General features: G+C 37.7%; 1 long non-coding RNA gene across 1 annotated transcript; it reads right to left on the reverse strand.

Moving 5' to 3' along the window:
- Positions 1–522: 522 nt before the first annotated feature.
- On the reverse strand, positions 523–5156 carry LOC141378443 (uncharacterized). Its single transcript, XR_015513713.1, has 3 exons — positions 5077–5156; positions 4934–4978; positions 523–3667 (listed from the first exon to the last, which is right to left on the reverse strand). It is a non-coding gene; the product is annotated as an uncharacterized LOC141378443 (long non-coding RNA).
- Positions 5157–13012: the final 7856 nt, after the last annotated feature.

Below are 13012 nucleotides of genomic sequence, written 5' to 3' on the forward strand. Positions count from 1 at the left end.
ACCATTCCAAGAGAATTCTATGCATTTCAGCAACAAGTGCTGCGAGCGAGCGCTCCTTCAGTGCAGCAGGGCGCATTATAGTGGCTATGCAGGCACTCCCGTCTGAATCCTGACACAGATGCTATTTTATTCCTGCATAGTGCCAAGAAAAAAATCAAGCTAGACCCAAGGTCAGGCATATTAAACCAATTAGCCTATGTTATTTAGGCTACACATATGTTCAATATAAACGTTTGAGTTCGGTCAGCTGATAGTTTTACGTTCATATTGGTTTAGCCTATTTTATTCTAGACATGTTGGCCTCGCTTTTACGTTCCGAGGCTAAGGTTATTTTGCCAGAATTTCTTTGTCGCAACTTTAATGGCGTAGTATTTCGTTATGCTTCAAGTTTGAGGAGAATGGGGATGATCCTAAGTCCATGGGTTATTGGGGCACTTGTCATACATGCACTTTAGCCTGGTCAGACTTTATGTTCGCTCAAAGAGGGATGGCATTTCTATTTTTCTAATTTAATTTCTAATTGTGGGGGTGACTGACCCTACAAGGCTTAGGCACGATATGACGTTTTTATTAAAACATTTTTCAACTGTTTGCCAAAGCATGCGACTATAGCCTATGCCTACATTAAGATATTTATGTTAATATTTTTTTACTGCCTGTTGTTTCTTTTGACATATAAAATAGGTATTGTCTGATAGAGATATAAATAAAGGTTCATCTTGTCGCAGAACTGGTGTTGTTTCCGATTTCTACAAGCTCAATAACATCCACAGCAAAAAATAAAAAATAAAAAAAAAGTCGAAAAACTGTGCCCATTAATTATAAGTGCAAGGCAAGCAGGTACGTTTTTGGGGTTGCTATGGACAACTACAAATGTAAACATTATTAGGCTATAATGTAAATGAATTATTATTCTATCTGTTTACTAAAAAATAAAGTGAAATAGGCATTTAGTAGTATGCTAAATAGCAGCATGTTGAAATGATGTGTCAATGCGTTTTCTATTAGGCTACAATAAAAAAAGTTGTATAGTACAGTGCGTTTAATTTAGGCTATTTATTTATTTTTGTCCCTGTGCGCCGATTGGAGACGGAGTTCACTGCTGATATTCTGAGAGCTCGGGTGCTTCTCATTTCTTATTTGTGCATCCTCGTTTCCTTTCCTTGCTTTCTTTCCTCGTGTTTCCACCCCAACGGGATAACGTTACGAGGGAAAGACGCAAGGAAAAGACTCAAGGACCGAGGAATCGAATCAAGTGAAAAGACACGTCCTCGTATCTTTAGCGTCACTTCAAAGCGTCGTCAATTAATGACTTACACGTTTGGATTAACTGCATGTCTACATTAAAGTCATTATTATATAATGATCAATAAAGAAACATTCATTTAATAATAAAAACGAATAAGCCATTCAAATAAAGAGCCCAATCAGCAGATGGCGGGCGGGTGCGGTTTTAAAAATTGGTCAAAAATGTTAGTGCGGATGGATGGCGGACGGATGATGAATTTTGTCATGCGGTTGCGGATGAAATAATAGCCCATCCGCGCATCTCTAGTGGCCATCACAAAGCCCTGACTCAATCATATAAAAAAGACATCAGACATTTAAAAGAAATGGTTTATTTCCTTTTTTTCAACTGTATATACAAGTGGTTCTAATTGAGTTTATATTAAACAAAAGTTAAGACGTCATTCAATTTTTATTTTACGTGATAAGGTTGCAGCTTCTTTACTTTTAAAATAATTTTGGATAAATCTGCAAAGAACGCCTTATATGCATTTTAGAAAATATTATTAACATTGCAGTTCTATGCTTAAAGAATGAATCTTTCAATCTGCTAAAATATTATAATTTTGTACTGAAATCTCAGTGTTGATGGATGAGCGATTTAAATAATACTTTCCAAAATAATCTATTCTAACCTACTGCCACCTCATTTATTTATTTATTTATTTTTTGTATATGACTGGTCATTTGTTAAAATATGAATGTGTTGCTGATTTTTTTAGAATGAATGTTTTTGACCAAGAAGAATGACCTAAAAAGCTTCAACATTTCCTGCAAATGTGCTCCCAGACACTTTAACTCCACCACATTTAGGTGCAATCAAACCACAAACCTTTCTTTGTGCTTTAATAAATTGTGGGATATTGTCTCAATGAATGTTCTGCTAATGGCTGTCTGTATGCGGTCAGTGGGAGGTATAATACTATTCTTTCTTTAAGCATTAGAATCTTGGGCACTTGGGGGCTTATCGCAAAGGAGCACAATGCAGTAATCAAATGAATGCAAAATGTGAACATAGAGGTTATTTACCTAGCTTTAACTTTGAATATTTCCACTGAGGAGCTGGGATTGCTTCCGCAGAGTGTATTTTGGCATTTGCATTCCATATGAACTAAAAGTGGATACATTGTTCAGTTCCTTTTGGTAAAGGTGTTCAAGGTACATTCGAATGAATATACTCAGTTGCTGCCAAGCCTGAAAAAAAAGTATGTACAGTTGATGTCAGAAGTATTAGCCCCCCTTTGAATTTTTTCTCTCTTTAAATATTTCTCAAATTATGTTTTACAGAGCAAGGCAATTTTCACAGTATACATTATTCATTTCATTCATTTTCGACAGAATTTCCAGTGCTGGGTCACAGAGCCAGCAGTCTTAGGAGAGAACCCCAGACTTCCCTCTTCTCAGACACTTCCTCCAGCTCCGGAGGAACATGCCTGGAACACCTCCCTAGGTAAGCGTCTAGGAGGTAACTGAAACAGATCTCCGAGCTACCTTAGCTGACTGCTCTTGATGTGGAGCAGTGGCTCTACACCAAGCTCCTCCCAGATCTCAGAGCTACTCACCCTATCCATAAGGGTGCACCCTGCCACACTGTGAAGGAAACTCATTTCAGCCACTTGTATCCAAAATCTTGTCCTTTCGGTAATGACCCAAAGCTCATGGTGAAAGATGAGAGTAGGAATATAGATTGACCGGTAAATCGAAAGCTTTGCCATTCAGTTCAGCTCCTTCTTTACCACAACAGACCGATACATCGACCGCATTACTGCTGCCGCTGCACCAATCTGCCTGTCAATCTCACGTTCCATCCGTCCCTCACTCGTGAACAAAACCTCAAGATAAATAAACTCCTCTACCTGGGTTAAAGACTTTCCTCCAACCTGGAGATGGCAAACCCTCTTTTTTTTTCCAATGGAGCACCATGGCCTCGGACTTGGAGGTGCTTATTCCCATCCCATCCACATCACACTTGCCAGCAAACCACCCCAGTGCATGCTGAAGGTCCATCTTCGATTAAGCCAACAGAACATCATTTGCGAATAAACATGATTCGCCACCTTATCGTGCTAGAGGGGTATGAGTGCCTGTGTGATCCTAAGAGCTTTGTTGTCGTGGGCTAATGCCCCTGGTAGGGTCTCCAAAGGCAAAAAGGTCTTAGGTGATAGGTCAGACTAAGTGTGGTTCAAAAACCCCTTTTAAGTACAAAAACACCAAGGACCAGGATGTTGCCCGGTATGGTGCAGCCGGGACCCCGCCCTGGAGCTAGGCCTGGGGTTGGGGCTCATATGCAAGTGCCTGGTGCCCGAGTTTTTTCATACAAAGCCCAGCCAGGCTTAGCCCGAAGAAGCCACATGGGCCCATCCTCTCGGAGGCCCACGACCTGCAAGGGGAGCATAAAGGAATCGGTGTATTGTGGAACAGGTGGTGATTAGAGGTTAGGACCACAACAACATGATCTTGAGTGACAGAAACGCTTGGGACATGAAAACAGTTTCACAGCATGTCTGATAATGTTTTTTCTTCCGGAGAAAGTCTTATTTGTTTCATTTTGGCTAGAATAAAATCAGTTTTTAATTTTTAAAAAAGAAAATTAAGGTCGAAATGATTAGCCCCTTTAAGCTATATATATATATATATATATATATATATATATATATATATATATATATATATATACATATATATATACAAAATCAACATTTCAATAGTGAAAAATTACAATTACTAGTTTCCCTTCTTCCTTTTATTGCTAAACATTGCTAAGGCCTGATTTCAACCAAATTTCCAGCTTTCTAACACAGAATAGTTTGCTGGATGCAAACCAATCAGACTTCAATTTTAGACATTTCACTGAGACTGCTCTGCTCTCAGTCACTACAGTTCTGGTTATTGCGAAAACAGTTTCCAAATCATCTGTTCAACATACACTGGACCTGTCTACTGCTTTTTATATGGTGAGTCAGCATATTCTACTGTCCATTCTCTCCTTAATGGGCATTACTGGATCACCGCTCAGCTGGTAGGAGTCTTACCTCACCAGCAAATCTTTCAGAGTTGCCTGGAGAGGAGAGGTATCCAAAGCTTAGAGAGCTGTTCTCGGTCCCACTTCTATTTTCTTTTTACACCACATTATCTCTGCATAGATCAATAAACTATCACCTACAGCTTAACCTGGCAAAAACAGAACTTTTCGTCTTTACTGCAACTCCACACATCCTTCATCCATCTGGGAACATCTGCCATTACCCCATCTAACTCAGTAAGTAATCTTAGGGTGATTTTAGCTTTCCTTCAAAGAGCACATTGCTAACACAGCTTAATCATGCAGGTTTGCACTTTTCAACATGAGAAAGATCAGACCCTTTCTAACAGATCATGCTGCACAACTTGTAGTCCAAGTTGGTTTTGTTTTGAGACTGGACTACTGTAAAACTCTTCTGGCTGTAATCTTGCACCCTTACTTACTCTGTTACTCACTCACTATCCTTTACCTAAGTTCCACACACAGTGGAATGAAATGCCAATTACTTTGGCATAAATTGTATGCGATGGATGCCTTTCCATCTGCAACTGTGACAAAGGAGCTTGTCACTGGCCTGCGGCAGAGCTGTGCACCCACGTATTCACGCACACACACATAACTTACCTTCACTCCACCAGCCGATCTACCGGGTACACACGGAAGATTGCACTGTAATGGAACACATACACACACAAACACATTATATACTCCATTAATCCTTGCATATTCTGACACGCCATAAACCACACCGCATACATTTGTCTTACCTGTGTGTCCGTTTGTGTTTGTTCGTCTTGTTGCGTCTGTCTTCCGGGTTGCGCAATCGCGGCTACGGGAGGCAAAAGGGGCCAAAAAGGTCATGCGCTGCATTTTATGCACAGTGATGCGCTGCGCATGCGATGAGTGGTTTGGCACCCGGGGGAGACTATGTGTTTTATGTGGGGGATGAAAAGAATGGGAAAACAATGGAAAAAAGGAGTATTCATGACATGTGAAAATGCTGATTTAATAATTTTGGTTTTAAGTTATATGGTAATACAAATGAAGTGTATGAAAGTGTGAAATGCTTACCTGAAAGATTTGTTTATGTCCATACTTATCTTATACTTACCTTCAATATAGTTTAATCCAAACTGGGCGGAGTCACTCACTATAAATAGAGTGACTTGTGCTCAGTTCAGGGTGGGAGTTGTAGGAGTTAGAAGGTGTGAATGGTTGGTTTGAAAATTCTGGATAGCAAATATTTTGTATATAATTATTTTGTTACTTTATTGTTTTTATTTGTTTGTTTTGTTGTTTGTTTGTTTCTATATATATATATATATATATATATATATATATATATATATATATATATATAAAATATTATTATTATTATTATTTTTTTTTTTTGGTCTACTTTATTTTTGGGATTTTTGGATTGGACACTTTTGCACTGTAAATAAACGCACCTTGCACCATAGTGCTACGTCGGCTGAGCCATCATTTATTTTTTTCTTGTTTCACACACACCCTAAAAACGCCTCTGTGTGACAGCAACCTTCCACTGGAAAACACCCATACTCTCTTATTCACACACACATTCATAAACTATGACTACTTTGTTTACCCAATTCACCTATACTGCACGTGTTTGGACTGGCACACCCAGAGGAAACCCACACAAACACAGAGAATCTTAAACCTAATGATAAACCTTGTGTCCTTTAACACAACGATCTCAAATGATCCAGTACACTACAGCACTACAGATCAGTGCCTTAATGAGCCCAAGGGAGCTTATGTAATATAAATCTTTATTTCCCTGCACTGGTCACCAGTTGATGCTTGTATCAAGTTTAAATCATTGATGCATGCTTACAGAACAGTCACTGGCTCTGCATTCTCTCACCTCCACTGGCTTCTGAAGGTCTACAACCTCTGGTTAGTAAGTGAGCACCTCTTCATGGTACCATCACAGAGAGGTTCTAATGCATCTTTCAAAACCTTTTTATTCAATGCTCCTTGATAGAATGATCTTCAACATGGACTGCTGATGGTGTTACTTAAACATCAACTAAAAACTCATCTATTCTTTGAACAATTAAGCACTTAAAGGTCCCCTTGCCCCCCTCTTTTTTCTAGCTTTTAATTCTCTGAGGACTGACAGTTCCTTTGTAAAAGTAGCACTTCTTTTTTGTATTGCCTCTTATTGTTGAATCAATGAATGCCTATCTGTAATGGCTATTTGGACAAACGTATCTGGTCAATGATTATCCACACCCGAGGTGTGACTGTAAGTACACTCTCTCTACACTACAAGTACACTACAGTTGGAGATTTACTTCTAAACATTCCAGCCAGCTGAAATGATAAGCGAACTTTTACCAATACCACAATTATGTCACATTCACTGTGTGAACCCAAGTGCACTTGCGATGTGTCTTGAATACATCAGCCTTAAGATGTGCCTCAAGAACTGCAGCCTTCCATTTTGATTTATTATGTAGCCTTAATATTAACGGATAATACTATAGTTATTAATTTGTCATTATTGGATTTTTCGGTAACATTTTATAACAACTACACACTTTGAGTCATTTACTAAGCATTAGCATCTAGTGCATTCATTATTTGTTAAGCATTAACTCTACAATAATAAACATTAGTAAACAGTTTATAACTGCAGCTACAAATGCTCTATTCTTGACTTATAAGCACCTATATATTGTGTTTAATAATTGTATTTTCATACTTTAGTTAATGATTTATATTTCATCACTAAATTAAGTATTGCATTATTTACAAACGAGTTGTATTTAAGAGTAGTTGAGGGTTGGTAGGATAATTCAAAATGAGTTAGTAAATGATTAATAAACTATTGAAATCAGCATTTATAGTTCTTATTATTCAGGCATATACTAATAGTAAACTAATATGTTAATAAATGCTTTATTAATTCAACTTCATGCAGTTTTGTGACCTAATCTAAAGTGGGGACTATTTATGCTTTATAAATCCCTTATAAATGACTATTACAGGCTCAGATTCAAATAAACAATAATCCTTGCAATCTTTCCTAAAAACTAAAATTAATGTAAAGTCTAAAAGTTGCTGAATAACAGTAGTGTCAAAATACGATATAAAACTGGATGAAACAACAACAACAATATAATAATGTAAGATGCAATGTTTAAACTTTACAGTTATTTTATTTTAGATTAGGTTGCAAAGATTTATTTTTCGTTTGAAGTACAGTTTCATTTGTGTGTCTTTAAATGAATAGGTAGGAATAATTTAACTTTTCCTGTTTAGAATTTAACTGAGCCTTTATTTGTCATTTATAAGGGATTTATAAAGCATAAATAGTCCTCACTTTAGATTAGGTCACAAAACTAGATGAAGTTGAGTTAATAAAGCATTTATTAATATACATAGTAACCATTAATATATGCCTGAATAATAAGACAAATAAATGTTGATAAATAGTTTATTAATCATTTACTAACTCATTCTGAATGATCCTAAAAACCCTCAACTACTCTTAATTACAAATGGCTTGTAAATAATGAGATACTTAATTTAGTAATGAAAAATAAATCATTAACTAAGTATGAAATTACAATTGTTAAACACATAAAGGTGCTTATAAGTCAAGAATAAAGCATTTGTAGCTGCAGTTATAAACTGCTTACTAACGCTTAGAGTTAAGGCTTAACAGATAATGAATTCACTATTTGCTAATGCTTAATAAATTATTTATAGTGTGTAGTTTGTATAAAGTGTTACAGATTTTTCCCTTCAGCTGGGCATGTCTTAGTATTTAGGAAAACCTTGAGACAGAAGAGAATCGTCAACCATTCATTTTTGCTTCTGGGAGCAGCAAGGAAGCCATCAGTCAGTTTTTCATTGTGCTTGACAAAAAGCTCATCCCCTGTGAATCCTCTCCACTAGCGGCAACTGATGAACTGTTCAAGGTCCATTTTGTTTTCAGCTTCAGTTATGATTCTTCACACAAAAATGTGGTCAGTTTTCTACAGACTACACCCTACAGAATTAATGTTGACACCCCAAGTGAAAGCCCAAGGGTAAAGGAACACAAAGCTAAGTTTTTGAATGATGTTTAGATGCTACATCTGTAAATAACTCTTGGTTAAACAGTGAAGTTAATTCAGAACCTTAAACTTGTACATTGTATCCTCGGACGTTTAAGCCAGGTTGTGCACAGCATGGCTTCTTCCTTGAATTTTAAAGTAATGCATGGTTTATAAAACATTTAAGCAGATTTAATTTTAGCGGTGTCACATTAAGCAATGAGAACATTTCAATACAAAATGAACAAGCTTCAAATGCCAATAAAGCATTGTCACTTGTTTCTGAAAAAGCAAATATCAGATAATGCTTGAGTGGTTGAATCTCCTTTTGTTTCAAGGGAAATGTGTGCATCCATAACCAAATTGCAGAGTAATGGTGTTTCAAACTGATTCATTTAGTTTCTAAGCATGGAGTATTTTGCTAATAACTTCAAAAGAAGTTTAAGTTTATAGGAGATCATTTAGAAATGCTCTGCCTTTTGACAGCATATGATAGAAAGTGACAATGTTTTTAATACTTTTCATAAGCTACACTTTTAATACTGAGACAAAATGAAGGATATTAATTAATTTAGCAGAAGCTTTTATTCAAAGCTACATACAATTTAGAATGGTACTTTAAGAGCACTTGAATTGCACTGTAATTACAAGAAAAGCAACAATATATATATATATATATATATATATATATATATATATATATATATATATATATATATATATATATATATATATATACACACACACACACACACACACATATATGAATATACACAGTGCATCCGGAAGATAATCATAGCGCTTCACTTTTTTTCCACATTTCCACAGATGGTTGTCCTTCTGTAATGTTCTCCTTTCTCCACAGAAGAACGCTGGAGCTCAGACAGAGTGACCATTGGGTTATTGATCATCTCCCTGACTAAGACTTAGGTGGTTGGCCAGCTCTAGGAAGAGTCCTGATGGTTCCAAACATCTTCCACTTATGGATGATCGAGGCCACTGTGCTCATTGGAACTTTCAGAGCTGCAGAAATTATTCTGTCACCTTCCCCAGCCTTGTGCCTCAATACAATCCTGTCTCAGAGGTCTTCAGACAATTCCTTTGTCTTCATGCTTGGTTTGTACTTTGACATGCACTGTCAACCCTAGGACCTTATTTAGACAGGTGTATGCCTTTTCAAATCATGTCCAATCAACTGAATTGACCACAGGTGAACTTTAATTAAGCTGCTGAAACATCTCAAGAATGATCAGGGGAAACAGAATGTACCTGAGCTCAATTTATAGAATTTATAAAATTATAAGGTGACATTTTTGTCAAAATGTAGTTATTGACATATTCTTATTAAATGACAACTTATTTACATTATGGGATGTATTTAAAAAAAAGTTTACATTTTAAGACTTTTTATTTAAGAAAACAAATGTTACACACATACTGAATGCAGATAGAACCTAATAATTCCAAGGTGACGGTTATATATATATATATATATATAAGCTACAGAACAAACCATCATTATATGATAACTTGCCTAATTACCCTCTCCTGCCTAGTTAACCTAATTAACCTAGTTAAAACTTTAAATGTCACTTTAAGCTGTATAGAAGTGTCTTGAAAAAGATCTAGTAAAATATTCTTTACTGTCATCATGGCAAAGATAAAAGAAATCAGTTATTAGAATTGAGTTATTAAAACTATTGTGCTTAGAAATGTGTTGTTTTTGTTAGGTATCAGTTTTTATTATTTAGCCAAAATGTCCAAGACCGGGCATTTATTTTGAATTATCCAATCATTTAAATTTCTCATTTTATTCAGAAAAAAAAAGGTATTTAAAAATTGAAGTGACAGCAATTCTTTTTATAATACAAATGCTGTGTGTATGTGTACTGTGTAGTACTGTTATTTGTATTTGTTTTAATTAAACCAATGGAGCAATGCAGAAGATTCTTTAAAAAACTTGGACCCAGAAAGGTTTGACACTTTCTCCATAAGACATTGCAAGTCTGCTGCTATTGCTGTTTGCTCCATTCTTAATCACTTTTGCAAAGACTCCTGGTAGTCACATGCAGTACTTCTTCCAACATGGTTCTCCCCACAATATTTGCCATGAATTTTTAGGAAATTGTGCAGAATGCCTGTGGCTTTTACAGTTGCCTTAAAATTATCTCAGGTGTAACAGCCATCACCCACCTATAGACTCGCTACTGATTGGAGAGTGTGCCAAAGGCATTCTCCACTACTCGTCTGCCCGGGACAAACGGTAGTCATACATACACCCTCTACTCTGTGACCTGGTGTCCTGGATAGGGCCTCATCATTTTTTTTTCTTCTGACATAATCCCAAGGATTTCTGTCCCTGGTAGGGAGGTGTCCAACAGAATGCAAAACCCTTTTTTTCCTAAAGAGCAACAGGGAAATATTCCTCCATGACAATTTCTTGTGAATGCTCCAACATCAGAAACTGGAAACAGGTCACTTGGGTTAACTAATTCCAAATTGACTATAGTGTGTGAATTGATAAATCTTGTAACACCATGGTTGCCATCAATCAATTCAATGTAGTTTGGAAATGTTCACCTCTCTTGAAACACCTTGGTGATTTCCACCTAATAATGTTTTTCTGTTACTTGGATATATCCCCACCAACACATCTCAGATGACATTGGTGACCTCATCCGGTTTTGTTTTATTGTTACGGTTAAAGTTTCCACTCTGTAGCTGAAAGCTATGCTTACAATTAAGGGTGCTTGCACACCTAGTCTTTTGTTTCAGAACCTGTCTCATATGCCAAGTTAGCACGGTTTGTTTGGATTATATGTGAAACCAGCAATTGTGCTCTGATCTGCACCAAATCAATAGGTCCGAGATCGTCTAAATGAGGTGGTCTCACCTCGATTGAAACAAACTCTGGAGCAGATCGATTGTAGTGAGAAAGCAAAACAATCCGAGCCCAGCTATATCACTGTATTATGGATATGTAATATTTGTCTATATGAAGAGAGAATTATGAGTAAATACGAAAGTGAAAGCATGCTGAACTATTAACAAGAGTTGTTAATCAGTTAGGAACATTGATCGAACTGCAGTATAGCCAAGGGCTCTGTATGAGAGAATGTTACCTCTAATTTATATCTGGTGACGATGTCTGTGGGTGTCACCATTCAAAATTAAAGCGCAGATTTCCGCTTATAAGGTCTTATTGCCATAAATTAAAATAAGGAAGCATGACAGTTGAGCGGGACTCTACAAAATAAACCATAAAACTCTGATCAGTGTAAGAAGAGTTAACTCACACGTGACTTGTTTTAGCTCTTGTTACAAACTTTGCAGTATGAAAGCAGACTGCACTAAGAACAAAGAGCAACAATGTCCCATTTTTAAAGAGCCCATATTATGGGTTTTTGAAAAATCCCCTCCATGTAGTGTTTAACACAGCTCTAAGTGAAGTGAAGTATCCAGCTAAGGCTTAAATCTGTAAGAATACAGTGTTTAAAACGGTTGATTCATCTATAAAAGAGTCGACTCATAGTGCTTCAAACGAGTCGCCTTGATACCGATTCATTAGGTGTTTCGCCATGACGTACGAACGAAACCAAGTTATTCACGTGCACGCGCAAACCCGGGAGATTTCAAACCTGAGGCCCCGCCCTCTGACGCAGAAACCCAGACACACACACACCCACAAACACACGCACACAAACATGCCGGTCGATTGAAGTCACACTGCAGATGGACATTATCGATTCTCTACCCAGAGATGAAACCTCAGCATTATAACCAAGCAGTTGGAAACTTCTGGAAACTACAGGCTACAAAGAATACTTCATCTGCGTAAGTAAGGATCAGTAAAGAGTTACTTACTAATGGACGTCAGGATGAGTTTCTTCCTCCATTTCTCAAGTGTAAGTACGTGCGATTAAAGTTGCCTCGTTGACTCTAGCTTGCAAAGAGTCAGTTGTGATTTGTTACTTGTAACCGAGTGTACTGTATCAGGTTAACTGGCTATATTCTCTTATCGCGTGCAAAGTCACGTTAAAAACGCGACGCGTGCTGTTTGTTTACGGAGCTCCGTGGTAGAGGTCTGCAGGTTCGCGGCTGTCCCCGCGCCAGATTTCTGCGGCGCGGGAATAAATTTCCGAATCAATCGCGGGAGCGGTCGGTAACAGGTTTAATTTGGGACGGGAGCGGGCTGTCTAGCAATATCGTGGATATTGCTATGCGAATGAGACAGAGCTTTGCCTGCCTCTGTGTCTGCTTGGCGCTTGTGTGTATGTGTTAGTGCGCGCGTATGAGAGAGAGAGAGAGAGAGAGAGAGAGAGCGAGCGAGAGAGAGAGAGCGAGCTCAGTCTGGCTGTCTCTGGACTGTTTTGCTGGGTGATTTTCGGTTATGTTCTCCCCCGCTCTTTAGCGGGATCGGGCGCGGCTGGCAGAAAACGGGGCGGTTCGGGCACCGGGACAAGAAATTCTAAATATAAGCGGGAGCGGTCGGCTTCAGGCTAAAACCTGGCGGGTGCGGGTGGAAGCGTTGTCATCCAGAGTTGTGTGTGTGTTTGTGTGTGTGTGTGGCAGCTAAAATCCACGCCTACACTATGGAGCGCGTATGAACTGTGATTACTTTTATATTGCT

Source organism: Danio rerio, chromosome 17 (assembly GCF_052040795.2).
Source record: "Danio rerio strain M-AB ecotype USA chromosome 17, GRCz13ab, whole genome shotgun sequence".
NCBI lineage: Eukaryota > Metazoa > Chordata > Actinopteri > Cypriniformes > Danionidae > Danio > Danio rerio.